This window comes from Rutidosis leptorrhynchoides, chromosome 2 (genome assembly GCF_046630445.1).
Source record: "Rutidosis leptorrhynchoides isolate AG116_Rl617_1_P2 chromosome 2, CSIRO_AGI_Rlap_v1, whole genome shotgun sequence".
Classification (NCBI taxonomy): domain Eukaryota; kingdom Viridiplantae; phylum Streptophyta; class Magnoliopsida; order Asterales; family Asteraceae; genus Rutidosis; species Rutidosis leptorrhynchoides.
This window is the reverse complement of record NC_092334.1, coordinates 573,398,771-573,420,250: the sequence shown is the minus strand read 5'-3', so window position 1 is coordinate 573,420,250 and position 21,480 is coordinate 573,398,771.

Below are 21,480 nucleotides of genomic sequence, written 5' to 3'. Positions count from 1 at the left end.
ATATGTAGATCATAAAATAACAAACTTTGATCTTATCTCAACTTTTTGTAGAAACATCAAGCTAGTAAGCTTGTATTTCAAACTTTCTTGAAGATCCATAAAGTAAAGTGTTGGATCTTCAAGTTACATGAAGATCATAAACATGAGTTTTGATCCTTAAGCATAAATAAAGAGATCTTAAGTTTGTGCACTTAGATCTAACAAGTTTATGAAGATTCAAAGCTAAGAAGCTTGAATCCATCATGTTCTTGTTACTTTTTAAAGCAAAGTGTAAATCTACAAAATTTATGAAGATTCAAGTTACAAAACTTGAATCTTTGTTCATGATGATGATGATACATGAATCAAAGTAAGAAAAGAAAGAAAAAGAGATTAAGAACTTACAAGTTCTTCAATTATTTGAGAGAGTTTTTAGAGTGAGAAAGTAGAGAGAAGTGTGTGAGTTTGAATGAAATGAAAAATGAATGAAGTGTAAGTATTTATCAAAGAAAGAAAAAAAGAAAAAAAATAAATGATGGTGAAGTGGTGGGTGGTGGCCGACGATTCAAGCAAGGGTGGGGGGGACCATTTGGCATTTTGTGGTGTGGCTCATGGTGGTGGTACATGGTGATAGTGATATGTTGGGTGGTTAGAGACATTATGCAAGCCTTTGTTCCTAAGCATGTATGCAACTTGTCTTATTACTTCCATGGAATTAATTGTAATTACATGGGTTTATTAGCTCATTACTAGCCCACTTAAGTTGAGTAGGTTGGGTCATGGAAGTTCCCTAAGGTGTTAAGCCCAATAAGGTAACTAGTAAGCCCAAGTAAACACTTAAGCATAATTAAGGGACCATAAAACTAAGTAATTGTCATTAATAAGAAACAATTACGTTTACGTAGCCATAATATCCCAATTATGGCAAAAGTTTATCGTGTACCAAGTTCGTAGCTCGTTTTAATCAATAAGTGACACTAACGGTCGTAAAAACAAAGCAAGGATCACTTTAAGTAACCTAGTACTTAAAAACACGTTGTAAGGTATTAACGAATGTAATTAACATAATTAATGATCCCAGAATATAATCTAACTTAGTACGCACAAATACGCAGTTTCGTGAAAGAAATAAATATAAATAAAAGTCGAAAAAGTCAGGTCGTTACAACTTGTAATCCTAAAATACACTTAGATACATTTAGGATGGTCACCAAGTCCCAACTAGAGATTGCTCTTCCCTTGTGCATGTGTTGGACATTAATGTGTGCTTACACATTAATCATGCAATATGTTATATTGCAAGTAAGCTTGCTAAAAGCTTAAACTATAAGTTGTGCAAATATCTATATGATCAATTTTAGAATAATTATCTCTTGTTATGTGTGAGTATTACTTGCTACTTGCTAATATGTTTAATACTCATCAATTTGCCAACTTGATTAATATGCTTGCTATGTGCTTACTAGTTAGAATACTAGGATTCAAGTAACTAGTCTACTCCAATGAATTAAGTGTAAAATGGTTCACAATGGAATAATGGTCAATAATCTATTTGGTCTTGTCTAAGTAACACATTGTGATTACTTGTAAAAGTATGACTTAACATTGATGTCTTTACATACTTAATATTTATTTTAGAAAGACATCATTCAACTAATCTCCACTAAACCTTAAAATGAATATGACTTGTGATTAATTGAAACTAGAAAGTTAACGACATGATGACTAGTCTTTAGGATTGAACCAAATGCATTAATGAGCCTAACTAAGTCTTGACCAAAATTGAGATTACCCAAAATGTCAATCAAGACACTTCTCCAAGAATGTTGGGTTATCACATGTGAAGTGTTATGTCATTTTCACTCAATAAGACCAAATCTCACACACTTAATGCATGTAGTACTTGTATAGGATATTGGGTTTCTTTTGCAGGTGCTAGATGGAGTAAAGATTCCAAAATGTGGTGTTCAAATTTGAGTCAAACGGCTATACAACGGATGCACATTTTTGGACTGGACCACGTACCGTCGAACCACGGTCGACCATGTCAGCAAGCGTGTGATAACGGCTATTTTTTGAATCACACTATAGAAGGCAAGCATTGAAGAGCATTTGAAGTTTACCCCTCTTGCATATTTCAAAAGCTTATTTTCAGAGATCACAAGGGCTCTAATTACTACTCAAAGCAAGAGAAGATTCTATGATCTTATAGATATAGAATTTGGTTATTGTAAACTTACTAATCAAAATCATTTATTTTGTGAGTTTACTTAGTGTAATGTATGTCCTAGTATTGTCTTAGAAACATCATTACAAATTGTATAAGTCTTTTAACTTCAATTAGTAGAAGCATAGGCTAGCTTAGTGATCTACTTCCTTAAAGGGACTTAGGAAGTTGATTAATCTTATTTGGAGATTAATACTTCTCCAAGGTGAAGACAAGTTGATCTAGGTTGGAGTTGATCTTTCAAAGAGATAGAAAGATTAGGTTTGTTGTCTACCAAAAATTTGAAGACTTGTAAATCGGATCTCCACCAGGTTTGGAGAAAAGTGCTTAGTGAAGCAAGAAATCCCGATTAGTGTAATCGGGGAGTGGATTAAGCTGGATTAGTTAGCATTCACCCGAACCACTATAAATACTTGTGTTTATGTTCTTTACATTACTTTATTCATCATTTTGGACATACACACCACACACATCAAGTTTGATTTGAATTGGTTGATCATAGTTAATCGAATTTGGTGATCAATCGAAAAGGTGTTAAAAACGTATCAAGTAACTATTCACCCCCTCTAGTTACTTACACTCGCGTTTAAATAACTTATTTTATAATTTTTGGAAAAGTTTATTTACTTAATCTCATGTTGTAGGATATTCAATTATGAACGCGTGGGCGTAAGAATCGTCAGAAACGGAGCTAAAACAAAGATTCTATAGCGAAAATGGTGAAAGACAAGTTACGATCCAGCAAAAACGGTTTGCCAAACGGCTTGCTAAATGGCTTTCCTGTAGGAAAAACTACCTATCAGCAAACGGACACCAAAAACGGCTTGCCTTGGCAAACGGCCTTGAAAAACAGCTTGTCAAACGGCCTGTCAGGGGTTTTTCAGCCATTTAATTACAATTTTGCCACCAAGCATTTCCTATAAATGGGGGCTTCATCCCACCATTTCAACACACACCTTTCTCACTTCTCTCTCTAGATATCTCTCTATTGTCACTCTCTAGTGATCAGTAGGAGATTAGTTCTCTCTCTACTTTCTCTCTCTAGATTCTAGAGAGAGAAAAGTACAGAGATTAGGAAATGTAATTATCTCTCTATTGTCGTTCTCTAGTGATCAATAGGAGATTAGTATGTTGTTAGTAGTAGAAGTTATTGAGCATTGTAACGCTACGGATATTATGAAGAAATACAAGTGTTATTCTGCCGACATTATTCGGTAATATGTATCCTTTCTTTTATAAATTTATTATAATATTCTTGTTAGATGTTTGTGATTTATTAATATTAGAAATGCTTGTTGCCATGATGTATGAGTAATCTCTTGATTGTTTGCCATGATTTAATAATGTTAGTTATGGATGAACCCATTAGAAATACTATATACTACATGGGGAATTATCGTAGGACCAGATTAAGACATTGGTCAAGAGTATAAGACTCGAGGAAATACTGTTGCAACAGTAGAGTACAGTGTTGATGTACTATAGGACCACTTGAGCATGGTCAAGGTTAGAAGCTATGGAACCACTATAGGTGTAGCACTTGGTGGATAACTAAGAGATTTATTGAGCAGATTTAAGTAAGGGCTGGTTTAAATAATAAATGGGAGTTTAACGCACCACAATACAATCTAAGCTTATAGATCTTTAAGGATGACTGAGAACTATCAGATGTTCTAATTTGTCTACAAACCCTTAGATTTTACCAAACCATTGATAGAAAGGAATTTGAAACACAATCATAACCACTCACTTTGGTGATACACTAAGGTGTTAGAAAGGTTGGATATTATATATGCTACTTTATTCGTGCGCCTAAGGTATGCATTGCATCCAAGATGGACCGCTTATATCCTTTAACCAGATTAAGCGTCGGGCAATCATCCAATTAGAAGGGAATCTAGTGTTCATACCAAGGTATATCTATCCAATGAGTGTCTTGTAATCATCCCGACACTACGTTATCTTAAATCATGGTGAATCACGTCTGCTCTGTCCTTAGTTGTTGCATGCTAGCTAGCTTATTTTAATTATATTGCTTTAATATCTTAATTACTATTATATAAACTAATCAACCCAACTATAGCCTTTACACCCTGATATTCTGGATAAAGTAGTGTCTAGAATAAACCGATTGGACTTGGTTGTTGGATATTTTGTATTGGGACCAAAAGGATCCTGCCTCTCCACACAAGGTGTACCTGGCCACTAGTCTTAGATACTAAATTATGTACAACCCCAATCTTAATTACTAAATTATCTTAATAAGCTCCATTTCAAATTCGACCGCTCAAGGAATGACCTTAGGTTATATTTGCCCTTGCTAACCCATAGAAAGGAATAATAGATTTAGGCCCAACATATATAAATTAACAAATCAACTTCTTCCGTTGATATCCTAAATTGACGTTTTGCGACCTAACGACACCACATAAATAAACCGTCCGATTTGGACATATCATGGTTACATTGGTTGATTTGGGGACAATTCTTGGTGAGATGTTGTCCATCACACCTTTGACAACCTACTTGCATTGCGACTATCGTTTGTTGTAGCTTCTTCAACTCCCATACATTTGAAATTGATTATTTAAGCTTGCAAGGGTGATTTGATCGTTGTCACTCTCCACTTGTGCTACACTTTTCTTTGGCAAATCTCATGGTGGAGGGTTCCATTCGTAGGTGTTAACCGACATATCTTCTAAAATGATTTCGGCCACATTAGGTCATTTATACATAAACACTCCTCCCGAAGATGAATCTAAAGTTTGCCTTGTCAAAGGATTAGTACCCCGGTAGAATGTGTTGATGTACTCTATCTTGGTCAATCCATGCGGTGGGCAAGCTCATAACATTTTCATTAACCGGATCCATGCATTGTACAAAGACTCATCATCTCTTTGTGAGAATGCATTAATCTCCATCCTTAACCTTTCTGCCTTTGATGGTGGAAAGAAATGGTTAATAAAAGCATCGCTTAAATCTTGAAACGTCCTAATTGGATCGGAGGGTAGATTCCTTAACCACACTTTCGAATCATCTTGAAGAGTAAACGAAAAAGCTCTTAACTTACAAGCGTCATAGGTGACATCTTTATATTTGTAAAGATCAAAAATATCGATAAATTGTTGAAGATGCTCGAAAGGATTTTCAATTATTAACCCATGAAATTGAACATATTTGATCATTGTGAAAACGTTACCCTCGATCTTCCAATTCTCGGCCACGATAGGTGGTTTAGTAATGGCGGGTGGCACCAACATAGGTGCAACTAACCTAGCATTCCACATTGGCGTGTCATTTGATCATCTTGTTGCTCTTCATTAACCGGTAGACCATGACCAATTGGATTACCCTCGTCACCTCCTTACATATCTATCAAACAAAATGGCAAAACCTCATAATTTTTCCTTAAATCCCTTTCTTCTCTACGCTTGTAAACCCCGTGAACGTGTTTCTCCGGATCGAAAAATGAATGTGTAAACTCTTGATCCTTTTGGGATCTCCTTTTCATACACTAAAGTACCTAACATATGATCACAACACAAACACAAACGGATTTCCAAACACAATAATATATAAAAACAAGAAAAGTAACTTTTGTAAGGATAAATCCTTACAAAAGGATCAAATGATTAAAATCTAATAACAAAGATACAATTAGCTAACTGCACCCTGGCAGCGGCGCCAGAAAGTTTGATGCTCGTTTCACAATCATACTTTAACTCATTTATATTTTTCTCAAACGTGGACTCAACTATGTGACAAGGATACGAGAAACAATTACTCGATAATTGTAATTAGTAAGTTTTCCGTTTAAGGTTCGTCCCAAGAGAGCGATAGTTGCTAGTTGAATTGATGCAAACTCATAATCATCCTAAGTTGTGTTTGATTGGGGGGGTTTTAAAGTTGAGATAAGAAAACTAATTCAATTTAAACTAAGAACTAAAAATGATTAAGTAAATATCAATGATAAAGACATGTACACTTGCTTAATCCATGTAACATCATGTTACCGGGCCTAGCTGAAAAGACCCTTTTGACCTTGGGTGTGTTTGTGTGTTATTATAATAATTATATGTTTATAATTATTTGGTTGTTTAGTTGAGACCAGTTTGTGACAAGGGTCACAGAACAGGTTCGTTTATTTAATTTGAACTCCGTTAGGGCCACCAAACGAGGTACGTAAGATTTAAGAAAACTAATAAATACTCGTGTCTGATGGGTTATTGTGTTTAATAAAAATATATAAGCTGGGCATCAGCCCATTTCTTGAAGTTTCCTAAAATCTCTTTCACATACATATACCTAACCTTTCACTCTCTAGAACCCTAATCTGTTATATCTCGATTTTATGTTTAATTGTGTTGTGTAATCAGTTGTTACTAATTTCATGGTCATAACAAGGTATGAATCATTTGCTTTCATGATGTAATCTGAGATTAAATGAGTTTTTGGTTAGGTTTTGCTACAAATGGATTTTTGGTCAAAATCAAGTGATTTGGGTGTTGTTTTGATATAATTCATTGGGGTTTAAGTTTCTATAATTGTCATAAATGTTTCCTAAATGGATTTTGGTGTCAAAACGTTTAGAAATCGAGATTTGGGGGATTTTGGCTTGAAACCCGTCAGTTTCTGCTGCTGCTACTCAATGAACACAACTGTACGGTTGCAGCCTGCAACCACACGGGTACATTGTGCAACCGTACGAGTGCATGTGCAACTGTACGGATGCAGTGGTGTTGGTGCAACTGGGTAGTGAGTGTGCAACCATACTGATACATGATGTAACCGTACGGATGAACTTGTAACCGTACGGTTACACCTGCAACCGTACGGATGTAGATCAGTGCTGACTGTTGTTGTTTAATGGCTGTTTTATAACTGTTATGATGCCCGCGTGACTTATGATGATCAGAATGTAAATTCTAAAAATGCATAAGTGTTTAATAGACTTCTTAGCAGTGTTTTTGATACTAATTTGTTGTGTTGTGCTGTCTTATGCTAACGAATAGAAACTAACTATGTTTATGGTGTTCTTAGGTGATAAAGACAAGAACGAGACTCAGAAGTGAGAATCTGAGTAGTTGCTGGTATTCGGTGAGTAGGATTATCACTTGGTGTAGTATAGAGTAGCAAGTTGCACTACTATATTTATATTGTTGTTAGTTGCCATGTTTAGTAGTTATGTTGTGCAGTTGATCACAGTTAGGGTTGACATTCTTTTAGTAGTATTAGTTGCTTGTAGTAGTAGTATTAGTTGACTAGTTACATGTGCCTAAGTTTTTGTTGTTGTTGGAACCTTGATCTGTTAGGTTCAGCTCAGAGAGGTCAACCTAGTTGTGGTTGGGTCCAGTTGGCTACTGTTTGTTAAGTATAGTGCTGAATGACACATCACCTGCGTGTGTGTGACTATACTGGGGATTCAGTAGTAAGGACTATCGGTAGACTCTAGCCTAATCACCCAGTGGTCGTGTTCCCGTACAAGCCGTCGGTCCTCTAGTTGGAGTGTAGTTTCCGGTTGTTGTTTATTGTACGTGGTTGAATATAGTTGTTGCTGTAAGAGTACAAGTTGGTCTGTATGCTAGACCTTTTGATAGTTCCATTCACTTAGCCTTGTGGTAACCCCTCACCTCCTCCCTTGCAGGTTTTGGATCTTAGTACTGGGATGGGAGTCGGGCTGACGATATGTTTGACAAGACGAACTCTGATGTCTTAAATTTTGTAAATATGTAACTAGTCATTTAACGTAACAACTTTGGTTTATAATGAAGTAATTAACTAAGCATGTGTGATAATCATGCTTGAAATTAACTAAGGGTATCTATGTAAATTCAGTCTTCCGTTGTGATTTAAAAAAAAACAGGGTGTTACAACTTGGTATCAGAGCATAGGTTTGGTCACATGTACATTGTGTTGAATGTTATGTTCCCAAACCTTGTGTTGTATCAAACATATCTGAGGGGACGGGTTAAGTGAATGTAGGGTTGATGTGTGTTAGTCGATAGGCACTAACATAATTTCCACTAAGATTGTGTGTGAGTTGTTGTGGTAGTGCAGACTGGGCCTAGCTGAAAAGACCCTTTGGACCTTGGGTGTGTTTGTGTGTTATATAATAATTATACGTTTATAATTATTTTGTTGTTTAGTTGAGACTAGTTTGTGACAAGGGTCACAGAACATGTTCGTTTATTCAATTCGGACTCCGTTAGGGCCACCTAACGAGGTACGTAAGATTTAAGATAACTGATAAATACCCGTGTGTGATGGGGTATTGTGTTTAACAAAAATATATAAGCTGGGCATCAACCCATTTCTTGAAGTTTCCTGAAATCTCTTTCACATACATATACCTAACCTTTCACTCTCTAGAACCCTAATATCTTAGATCTCGATTTTGTGTTTAATTGTGTTGTGTAATCAGTTGCTACTGATTTCGTGGTCATAACAAGGTATGAATCATTCGTTTTCAGGATGTAATCTGAGATTAAATGGGTTTTTGGTTAGGTTTTGGTACAAATGGCTTTTTAGTCAAAATTAAGTGATTTGGGTGTTGTTTTGATGTAATTCGTAGGGGTTTGAGTTTCTATAATTGTTATAAATATTTCCTAAACATATTTTGGTGTCAAAACGTTTAGAAATCGAGATTTAGGGGATTTTGGCTCGAAAACCGTCAGTTTCTGCTCTTGCTGCTCGATGAACACAACCATATGGTTACAGCCTGCAACCGCATGGGTGCATGTGCAACCGTACGGATGCAGTGTTTTTGGCACAACCGGGCAGTGTGTGTGCAATCGTACGGATACATGATGTAATTGTACGTATGGACTTGTAACCGTAAGGTTACACCTGCAACCGTACGGATGTAGATCAGTGCTGACTGTTATTGTTTAATGGCTGTTTTCTAGCTGTTATGATGTCAGCGTGACTTATGATGATCAGAATGTAAATTCTGAAAATGCATAAGTGTTGAATAGACTTTTTAGCGGCGCTTTTGATACTGGTTTGTTGTGGTGTGCTGTCTTATGCTAACGAACATAAACTAACTATGTTTATGGTGTTCTTAGGTGATAAAGACAAGAACGAGACTCAGTAGTGAGAATCTGAGTAGTTCCTGGTATTCGGTGAGTGGGATTATCACTTGGTGTAGTAGATATAGACTAGCAAGTTGTGCTACTATGTTTATATTGTTGTTAATTGCCATGTTTAGTAGTTATGTTGTACAGTTGATCACGGTTAGGGTTTCCATGCTTTTAGTAGTATTAGTTGCTTGTAGTAGTAGTAGTACTTGACTGGTTGCATGTGCACAAGTTGTTGTTGTTGGAACCTTGATCTGTTAGGTTCAGCTTAGAGGTCAACCAAGTTGTGATTGGGTCCAGTTGGCTACTGTTTGTTGAGTATAGTGTTGAACAACGCATCACCTGCGTGTGGATGACTATACTAGGGATTCATTAGCAAGGACAATCGGTAGACTCTAGCCTGATCAGCTGGTGGTCGTGTTCCCGTACAAGCCGTCGGTCCTCTAGTTAGAGCGTAATTGCTAGTTGTTGTTAATTGTATGTGGTTGAATATAGTTGTTGTTGTAGGAGTACAAGTTGGTACTGTATGCTAGACCTTTTAATAGTTCCATTCACTTAGCCTTGTGCTAACCCCTCACCTCCTCCCTAGCAGGTTTTGGATCTTGGTGCTGGTAGGGACGGGAGTGGGGCTGACGATATGTTTGACAAGACGAACTCTGATGTCTTAACTTTTGTAAATATGTAACTAGTCGTTTAACGTAACAACTATGGTTTGTAATGAAGTAATTAACTAAGCATCCGTGATAATCATGTTTGAAATTAACTAAGGGTTTTTATGTAAATTCATTCTTCCGCTGTGATTTAAAAAAAATAGGGTGTTACAATCCACTTGAAGCATTTGGGTTGTTCTTTGTTCACTTAAGGTCTAATTGTGCTCAAATTTTAAACTAGTATCCCTACTAGATGTTATTGTGATCAAATTAATACTTGCAAATTCCAATAAGCTTATACCAATTGATCTTAGTTGAATCATGCAATTATCACAAGTACTTAGCCTACGTTAAAGTCCCCTAAAACCTTTTTGGTAATCAAAATCCCTTAAGAAAACCAAACCTCACTATGTTAACTAAGAACCAATTGATTACCAACCCAAATCAAGACTCCAATCCCTTGAAAGCCTTTATTTGATTGTCTAGATCACCTAAGTGTTGAAGTACAAGATGCTTCACTAATTAAATCCCTTTGAAAACTACACAACTCATATAATCAAAGTAAAGTTCAAAACAAGCATAACAAAGGATCTTTTGGCTAATTCTAATGACAAATCACAATCATCAAGCTAATAGATTCATCTAAACACAATCAATAACATCAATATGAACAACCCATAGCTATCAAGCTTCATAAACAAGTGTACATAATAGAATCTAGCCAATCATGGCTAGAACAAGATCACTACAAGCAAATAGAGTAAATCTAAACATGATTAAGCAATAAACAAGAGTAGATTGTACCAAACTTAAGAAATTACAAAAATGACTAGATGAAGATGATGAAGAAAAAAACCCTAGTTCTTGCTTCAATCTCTCAATCCTTGATGTAGAATGGAAGATTAGGTGAAAACTTGATGAAAAACTTAATAAATTAGCAATGAAGCCCTAATTTTGATTAGCCACCACGAAACTATTCTATTGAGTGAATGATGAGATGAAAACCCTCATCTCTTTCTATTTATACTCTTCCAAAAACTGTCCAGAAAACGCAGTGGAACGTCGTTCCTCTCTTAGAAACGTCATTCCTTGACTCTTATAGAGGAACGCCGTTCTTGTTGACACAACGTTGTTCTTTAACAAATGTGGAACACCATTCTTAATTAGGAACGTCGTTCCTGAATCGTGCTAGAATTTCCATTTATTTCTGTTCTCATTTCCTTTGTAAATTTCCCATCGTCGTTCTAGGGTTTAGAACGTCGTTCTTGAAGATGGAACGGCGTTCCTAGATAATGGAACATCGTTCTTGATGCCAGGATGAGCACTTTGCAGTTTTCTTGATTTGTTTGCACATTTTGGTCAATTTTACACCAATTTACACTTAGGACTGCAATAGTACTCAGAATGCAATTAAACCCAATTAAGATCATGTCTTTTCGAGCACTTTGAAAACGTAAACCGAGTAGAACGAGGTAGATATTGCATGAGAAACATATCGTGGATGAGCAATATCAGTTACCTTTAGGGATCAATGACGTAACATTTTGAAATATTAGGGTCATCCACATCAAAAAAATACTTTAAGTCCATCTATAAAACTTTAGACAAATATTAGGGACCAACAGTATAGTTTTTTCTAAAAAAATGGTGCAAAAAGGTGCATGTCATATTTTTATTTTCAAAAGTTGATAAAGAGCAAATGCTAATATCTTAAAGTTGAAGGAACAATGAAACTAAACAAAAAGAAACCAGGTGCCATTATCCCATTGCTGGTTAAAGTATCTCACTCACCCAATGATGAAGGCGGATGGCGAAACAGACGAACCTGCAAAAGTTGACTTGTGCTATCAAAACAACTGACTGCATCTAACTATTATCAACTTTTTTAAATGCAATCAATCTGTTATATAATTAAGTGCATGTCGTACTTAATTGGGATTCGTTTGATGGTAATTTATACGAAAAAGTTCGAAACTTTGTGAAAACGTAGTATTACGTAATATAAGTTGGTTTAATCAAATATACCGTAAGTTTCAATATTGTTTTTAAAAAATAATTAGAATTTTAAGTTAAAATACAAATGGAAATGTATGTTTAATTTTATCAATAAAATTTGTAAAGATAACAAATTCATAAAATTATTACTTAACTAGCTATGCGTGTAATTTATTTCGAAATTTTAATTTTAATAAGCATAGTTTTAGCCTGCATCAGTTTAAAAGTGTAAATTGACTTACGATGCTTACACTAAGTTTTTAAAATTTTCATTACCTCTGTTAGTACGATTTTCCGTATAGCGGCTGTAAGGTACTAGTACAGAGAATAGCTGCTTAACGTGTGGCGTATGATGTTGATTGTTGTTTGCCCTCGAGAAATTATCTCTGCAAACCCGGAACACGGATTAATAATCTGTGGGGTGGCCTCAATCAATCTGAGGATCAATCTGAGGATCAATCTGAAGTTGATCCATATAGCGCGTTGCTGCTAAGCGGCTAATGAATGTTTAGAGTGAGAAAGAACTGTGTAAGAGAGAAAGTGTACTTCTCTCTGACTGAAGTTCAGATCAGAATTATGATGATATGAAATGTGGTGACCCAGGGGGTCTATTTATAGGCGTAGAATGTCCGAAATTCACAGGATACACATATCAATCACTGAATGGCTCTGTTACGTGAAGTATCCGGAATGTCGGTGGCGTGTGCTGACGTGGCTGCGTGCCGTTCACGCGCTGAGTTAAAGGGCTTATGCACTGAAGCTGCCTGCAGGGCTTATGCTTGACGCTGGGCGGCCTTATTAAAGCTGGACGGCAAATACTGAACACCGCTAGGTTTTGTTATTGTTTGTGCTCTTTGTTCGATTTTTCCGTATAAAATAATGTTTTTATGCGTGTATCCCCTAGGATACACCATTAAGTCCCCCCACTTTAATGTCTTTATTTTTGTAAAAAATAAAGTCATTAAACTAAAAAATAAGAAATGCCTTTTCCCTCGAAGACACAAACTGCTGTAGCCGTCTGATTTTCTGCTCTGACGCCACACATCTAATTATGAATTTGCCCCCAAAGTCCTTCAATTTATTTTGAAAATTTAATTTATTTTGTTCACTTGATCTGATCCATACACGTGTCTCAATCTCATCTTTCTATTACCAAGTTGCCCAACTATAAATAGCTCCCTTCCGTTTCCTTTTTCCTTTTCTGCAAACCGAGTATTTGCTGTGAAGATATCTGCAATTTACCTAGTGTAATCGATCTGTTAAGTGCAAGGTCAGTAATTATTCATCTTTTTCCTCTGCTTGATTTTATTTTACACACTACCATGGCCGAATCCAGCAGCACGTCTTCCCAGAGAGACAATCGCGACGTCAGTACTATTCCTTCTAGTATTACTGAAGCCGATATAGAACATCTATGTAGAAAACACAGACATCTTAGATTATTAAACCCTGTTGTTCCCTCGTCTAGCGATAGGGCCAATAAACCTCCAAAGAAAATGATGACCCTCTACAAATTGCAATTAACTGTAGGGAACCTGCGTATTCCTCTTTCTTCCTTTCTTTAACAACTTCTTGCCCACTATGGGATAGGTCTTAGTCAAATTAATCCATTAGGTTTACAAAAAATTATCCTGTTTGAAATGTACTGTAATTCTGTAGAAGAAACTCCCAATGTGAATATTTTACATGAATTATTTAGAGCTAGATTAGTTAGCAAATGCTGGTATACATTTGATTGTAAGCCGAACAAGACGTTTACTGGGGTGAAGGAAAGATCTTTAAAGAACTGGAAAGATCCTTATTTCTTTGTTAATGAAAGAGTTGTTCAGGATGCCTGGGCATGTGTTCGTGGTTAGAGAAAAACTACCATAGGAGTTAGCAAATCCACCACATTATCTGAGGATGAAAGTTTTATTCTTGATACTTTGAAGAATTTCAAATTTCCCCAGAGGTCATATGATGATTATGAAGCCATATTGGTTCTCTGTAAAATGAGTAATAATTGGCGTTCTGGATATACATCGGTGCTACGCTGAGAAGGCCGTGGTAGGCACCTTTATTGATACATTCTGTTATTTGATATGCTGTTCTTAATTGTGTATATTCTTATATATGTTTCTGTTTGTTTGTATATTATCTGATTGCAGAAGGAGAAATGCAGGTTTACAGAACCTTCAAGAAGACCAATCTTGATCCTTTGATTGTGTATGAACGGCCAAAGACTCCTGTTGAAATTGAGGTGGATAAAGCCCAAGATGCTGCTTTTGAACAGCAATTAAAAAGCCCAGAGCGGTCTGTTGAGGGCGGAGATGGTGGTGCTGTTCAACCATCTTCTGATGTTGAGATTATTGAATTTACCCCTGAACCGTCTGGCGCCAAGAAGGCTGGTAAAGGTTCAAAGCGTGAGGGGAAACGTCCAATAGGTGAAGCTGCTGACAAACCAAAAAAGAGAAGTATGTATCTTCACTGTGTCTGTATAAGTAGATTAATAATTTGATGTTGAAGCTCTATTGTATATTTATCTGCTTTTTCATTTTATAGGATTGGTTCTTCAAGATGATGTGGTTGATGCTTCTGCTTGGAAGGATCCTGAGTGCAATAAAACTGTTGATGTTGAAGATGACACTGATGATGATAATGAGGAAACTGATGATGTTGATTCTTTTGAGACTCCTCCATTCAGAACTCTGCATACATCAAAAGGGACTGATACAACACAATCCTCTACTTCCACTCAACCACCATCCATACCATTAAGCGGACTACAAGCCTTTCTTGATGATCCCAATAACAAATCTGATGATTTTGCTGAGTTTTTGAAGGTAACTCGTTTTTATACTTTATGATTTATCAATCATCACTTTATTGTTAATTGAATTCTTATCTTGTCCATTGTATTTAATGTAGGCAAACACTGTTTCTGATTTATCTTCTTCTCTATCCACCATGACCTATAAACAAAGTTATCAGTCTACTGCTGCAGCGTTAGTGCTTCTAAATCAGCATATGATTCATGATCTCAAAATGCAGAAGGCTCATGAGACTATCATTGCGAATGCTGTGCATAATGCTACCAGGTTGAATAGGCTTGAGCTTGATTTAAAAGATATCAATATGAAATTAAAAACCTCAACAGAAGCTGTGGAGAAAAAGGAGAAGCTGTTGGAGGTAGTGGAAGCAAAATATGTTGCAGAGAGGGTGGAAAAAGAAAAATTCATGGAAGAGAATAATAAGCTGGTGAAGGAGAATAAAGAGCTGAAAAAGGTATTGGAGGAGAAGAATCAATTGTTAGAGGAAAATACTATTGATGTTGCTGATGCTGAGAAGAACTTTGCAGATTTAAAAGCCGGTATCCCTGGTCTTGTGCATAGGGTGTTGAGTTCTTCACTTGTGGGTCAGACTTTCAATAGGTATTTAGTGGCAGCTACAGAAAGTGATCTTGCAGATGCAATGGAGGAAATTTTAAATGCCCTGTCTGTGAAGCCCGACCCTTTACTGGATGCCATTTCAAAACACATGAAACCAGATACTAATGCCAAGCTACAGGAGGCTATTGCTGAAGTAACCTCTTTGAAAATTGATTCTGTGAGTGAGGTTTGTGCTAGAGAGGATGTGTCAGTGAAGGACATTTTAGATGTGCCTATTTGAAAACATATTTTTTTTCTGAAACGACAATATGTAATAACTTGATAATCTGTTTGTATATACTGTTGTGATGCTTAATGTTGGCATGGCTTGTTGCTTTTATTATATTGCTGTTTATGTGTATTTGAATTTCATATATCATGTCATATGAACTGATGGTTGTCTTAAACTGATTATGTATCAAACTATTATCCGTCGTCCGTTGTCCGTGATGCACTATCACAGTATTCTTCTTTATGAATCTAAAGTATACTGCTACCTAAATGTCATTGTGTATCCAGGTTAAAAATTTATATCCGGTTTTTATTGAGCAAAACATGTATAATGCTATGATTGCTACATAAACAATTTATTCGTTCTCCGTTCTGCATTAGCTGAATTATTTTATGAAGAAATATCGAGAAGTCTTTCAATAACTTCTGAAATAGGATATGAATAAATCATAATGTTGGTATTATGTCTATATGTTTTAAAAATTTGGTAAATGTGTTAGAGAAAATTATGTTCATGGAACTAGCGATGTTTCGTCTATCGTGTTGTGCTTAGGTTTTGTGCGGCTTTATAAAATACACTTGTATTTAATTTTTTCTGTTTACAAGTTACAAGTTATAAATGGATTTATGCCGTTGTGATAAATCATTCTGTATGTCATGACATTATGAGATCTTTAGTTTTGCCTCGGTGCCCTCTAGCGAAGTAAACACTTTACGCTAGCCGATCCCTTGTGTCTATAATGTTGACACAAGAGCCTCTACCATCGAGGGCATAAAAATGCCTTACCTTATGTGGGTAGGAATGAATGTCATGCTTTACATTCGTAACGCGTAATGCTGTGCGTAAGAAAAATTAAAAATTTTATTGATAATACTGTCACAAATACAACATTTTTGTGTAATATCTTCGTATGGGGTGATCAAGTCCCAATCAGAAAATTACAAAAAGTGTACTGTGTTATTGTCTGAACTGCTGAAAATTAAAAATGTGATACAAACTGTTCTGCAAGATTCATGCTGTTATACTGCCTTCCGTGTACCGTGTTGCGTCCTGCTTTCAGTGTTGCCACATTTTGGGTGGTTTGAAGTACCCGTTCACATCATTCCTACTGAACAACTGCCTTGATGATTTCCCCCTATCAAAATTCCATGGAGCTTCATGAACAACTGATCTTTCCCTTGCTTGTCCAACATATTCAGAGTGTATCACTGCTACACCATTTGGCGTTGGAAACCGCAATTCTGCATGCGGTGTAGAATTAATTGCTCCAAACTTGCGAAGGGTCCGCCTACCGAACAACGCACTGAACCGTGATCTGCCATCAAGAACTGTAAAGTCCACAATCTCTGTGCGAACCAAAGGGTGTGTTCCCAATGTTACATCCAGTTTCACTTTAACAATTGCCCTTATTGACTCACCCGTGATACCAGCAATCTTTAAGTTCGTGTAGCGTAGCCAATCCTTTACGCTGAACGGATATTCCTTAAAAGAATGCAAATACAAAATATCTGCCTCACTACCTGTATCAGTTTAAATTCGGATGATGTTTCTGTTTGCTATTACAGCTGAAATGACCACAGGCTCTTCTGACAAACGCCAATTTGGAATGGTATGAAATATGATTGGAGCATACATCCAGCTCTCCGTCCTGCGTTCTCCGTCTATTTCATTTTCCTGCTCCTCATTCCATATAACCTTAATGTGCATTTCAGGAGTTGGATCCCTTTCATCATTCCGTTCTTCCCTTCTATTCCAGTCACGCCGTCCACCATGACGCACTTTTCCCTGCCAAGCAAAACGCTTGTTTGGATCATTTTGTCGATACTTTTTTCCCGGTAAAAGATGATTCAGCTCTCTGGCCTTGATCTTTGCAATGATCTCTCTCATTAATGACTTGCAATTATCAGTTTTATGTCCATATGCCTCATGGAAGTCACACCACTTGTCACTATGTGGTCCCTGACGCTCTTCCATTGGCGGTGGAGGGTGAAATGATTCCTTAATTGGCTCTGTGAACAAGATTTCTTTTGGAGTTTTGGTTAATGCCATTATAAGTGGATGCGTAATGGCTTTCGATGGTGATAATTGTCGTTTGGATGGTTATTTCCCCTCCAACCGCTCTGCTATTGCTGGTAATTACTGTCATAACCCCGTTGCCTCTGATAATTGTCATTCCTGTTCCGCTCTCCGCCTTGCTGCCTGAAGTTTCTCTGATAATTATCCACTCTTAGATATCCCATTTCGCCTGCTCGTAAATGCTTCTGGGCAATACCCAACGCTTGATGCAATGTCTTTGGAATATCATAACGCAAAGCATGAATTAATCGCCCAAAACGTCGCTGATCGAGACAAAATATAAATCCTGAAACAAGCTGAGACTCTGGTATGTCTGGTATTTTCTGACATTCAATGGTATAACGCTTCATGAAATCACTTAATAATTCATTCTGACGCATTGTTATCTCATGTACATCAAGATGTGACAATGTGCAGCTTCTCAAACTTTGATATTGCATCACAAACTTCTCAAACTTCTCAAACTTTGATATTGCATCTCCTTGGTGGCAAACTTGCAAACCACTCGCATGCCATTTTCTGCAGTACCATTGAAAACATATGACACACAGTTTCATCTTCCCAATGCTGCAACCTCATAACTCCTTCAAACATAGTCAGAAAATCCTCTGGATCTGTTGTACCATCATAAACACCGATTGATGGAATTCTCAAATTTCTTGGCAATGGATAATCTGCAATTCAAGGGATAAAACACTGTGTTGACTCTGCCATTGCTGGTGGTTTGATAGCTTCATCACCAGTAATTAAAGCAAACAAATTATCCACAGCTGTTGCACGGATGGTTGGTTGTGCTAACTTTTGCTTAAATCGTGATGGCGCTGTTTTAGTTAAAATTCCATCTAGCAACTTGCTTGCCATTTCTTCAGTCATAAAGAACTGTTCTCCTTCTTCTCCAAAATTCCAATCATCATCAGAATTCTTCTTGAAAGAAACATTATGTGTTCCTCGCCAGGCTTTTCACATTCTTGTACTGGAACCTCCCATCAATGGTTTTCTCAATGGTGGTATGGTTTCATGAACTTGATCATCTGCTGCATCAGTGTGCAAATGATCTTCTTCTTCAACTGAAGTCTCTTCAAGAGTTAGTTGATCAACTGGTATATTTTCAATGAGGTTTTCATCGATTGGTTCAAGTGTTGTTTTTGATGAGGTTGTTTCAGTTGCCTTCGTGCAATTGGTGGTTTTGGTGGTCTTTGAGACGGATGGCGCCATCTGTTAGTACGATTTTCCGTATAGCGGCTGTAAGGTACTAGTACAGAGAATAGCTGCTTAACGTGTGGCGTATGATGTTGATTGTTGTTTGCCCTCGAGAAATTATCTCTGCAGACCCGGAACACGGATTAATAATCCGTGGGGTGGCCTCAATCAATCTGAGGATCAATCTGAAGTTGATCCGTATAGCGCGTTGCTGCTAAGCGGCTAATGAATGTTTAGAGTGAGAAAGAACAGTGTGAGAGAGAAAGTGTACTTCTCTCTGACTGAAGTTCAGATCAGAATTATGATGATATGAAATGTGGTGACCCAGGGGTCTATTTATAGGCGTAGAATGTCCGAAATTCACGGGATGCACGTGTCAATCACCGAATGGCTCTGTTACGTGAAGTATCCGGAATGTCGGTGACGTGTGCTGATGTAAGACCCAAATATTTATTGTACATAATGTATTTATGGTGTACGATGCGTGTATGAAGTTTACGTGTTGCTTGCTCGGACGCCGAAGGAAACTGGACGTTGTCTGAAGTGACAAGGTGTGTACGTATCCTTTCAACCCCAAATAAAGTTTGTGTTGATGTTCCAAAGCCTTACCATTGGAAAGGAAATCTTATCACGTTTCCAACGATATTTGATTCATCGAAAACGGAGTTACGGTCGAAAAGTTATGGCCAAAACAAGTTGCTGAAAAATGTTTTGGGCTCGACCACAATTTCCAGTTATTTGGAGCGGCGCTCCACCTTCTGGCGCGGCGCGCCGATTGCTGCTGAGGCAATTTTCAGCCTTTTTAAAAGGTTTAAATGAAGGGTATTTGGGTAATTTCACTTGGGGCCGGACTTGTGAGCCATATTAGCTGGTTTGGATCAGTTTTGGATCATTTTCACATCCATCCATCACTCCCAACTATCTAGAGAGAGAGAGAGAGATTCTAGAGAGAGATTTGAGGTTTTGGAGAAGAAGGAGGCCGTTTGGATCAAAAGCTCGAGTTCTAAAGTTGTTCCTTTCGTTCCTAGCTACGTTGTGGTGGTATTGGTAAGCTCAAACTCCGAATTTCATCTATTTGATTTGATATTCAAGTTAGGGTTTTGAGTTAGTTTGTGGTAAAACCCTTTTAGGTGATGAAATGGGTTTAGTGAAGCTAGTAATTGGGTTTATTGTTAATTGTTGGTGGATTTTGGGTTGGTGAACTAATTGGCCTTGTTTACGACTTGAAATTGAGTTTAATCACTTAAGTTAGTGATTTTGGAAGTATTGAAACCCATTTAAGGTTGTTTGGTTGACTAATTTTGACTTTGGGTCAAATTAGGGTTTGGTGGTGATTATGACCCAATTGGCGATTTAATGAGGTTTATAAACTTGAAATGGACTAAGTTGAAGTATAAAACCAAGTTAAATGTGTTTTGGTGTCAAAACTTGTAAATGGTGAGATTTTGACCTTATGGGTCAAAATTAGGGTTTAAGTGTCAAAATGGGTATGACACGTGTTTAACACTTGAGTTCGGGTTTAATTGGCGTATTAGGACCATTCTCACTTGTGTTAGTGATTATTGGTTAGTTTTGGGCACGGTTTGTGCTTGGAAGTGCATTTGGGTCGAAATTGCACTAAGTGACGAATTGGGTTGATTTGTAAATCCACTCTAAGTGTATTGTTGTAATTGTGATAATGGAATAGGTATTTTCCATTGGCGAGTTGCGGTTTACTTGGAAGCTTTCTTCAAGACTTCAAGGTGAGTGTTAATATCCTATGTGCATATGTATGTGTAGGATGGGTGCGGGTCGGGGTGAAGTGTTTCTTGGTTATAGAGCTCACTTCACATATAGGTGGATTTGATGGACTTGTGTATAGGTCCAATTGGCACGGTTGTGCGTTTTAGTTGGCCACCTTTGGCGAAGTACGCGTTCGCGTGTACATTATCACACGTGGTTGTGATGTGGTTGATATAACCCAATGGCGAAGGGTTAATATTGTGATGCGGACTTAGATATAACCCCAATGGCGAAGGGTAGTATTGTGAGTGGAATAATTATACGTATGTGTATATGACGTATTTATTTGTGGGTGTTATGGTATGAACCATCGAGCCGGTAGTGCCATAACATGTGTGTGATCGAGTGTGAACCACGAGCGGGTAGCACTATAAACTAAGATGTGAACCACGAGCCGGTAGCATCGAGTGTGAACCACGAGCCGGTAGCACTATAAAATAATTGATGTGAACCACGAGCCGGTAGCATCGAGTGTGAACCACGAGCCGGTAGCACTATAAAATAATTGATGTGAACCACGAGCCGGTAGCATCGATTGTGAACCACGAGCCGGTAGCACTATAAAAGAGTATGACTCAATTGCGTATGGTGTGAACCACGAGCCGGTAGCACCATAGCGTTATGGTTAACCTTGGGAGTTTTACGCGTTGTTATATATATATTGTATACGTATATTAATGTATTGTTGTGTTATAGCTAACCCTCCGGGTGTAGCTATTTGGCGTTGTTCACATCGTCGTTGGTGAACTTATATTTCGTTGTTGTATCTTAGCTCGTGCTTAGTGTTTGTACGGTACGCCTAGACTAGCTTGCCTTTATGCTTGGTTGTTCGGTATGCGGTATTTGTTATTTTGTG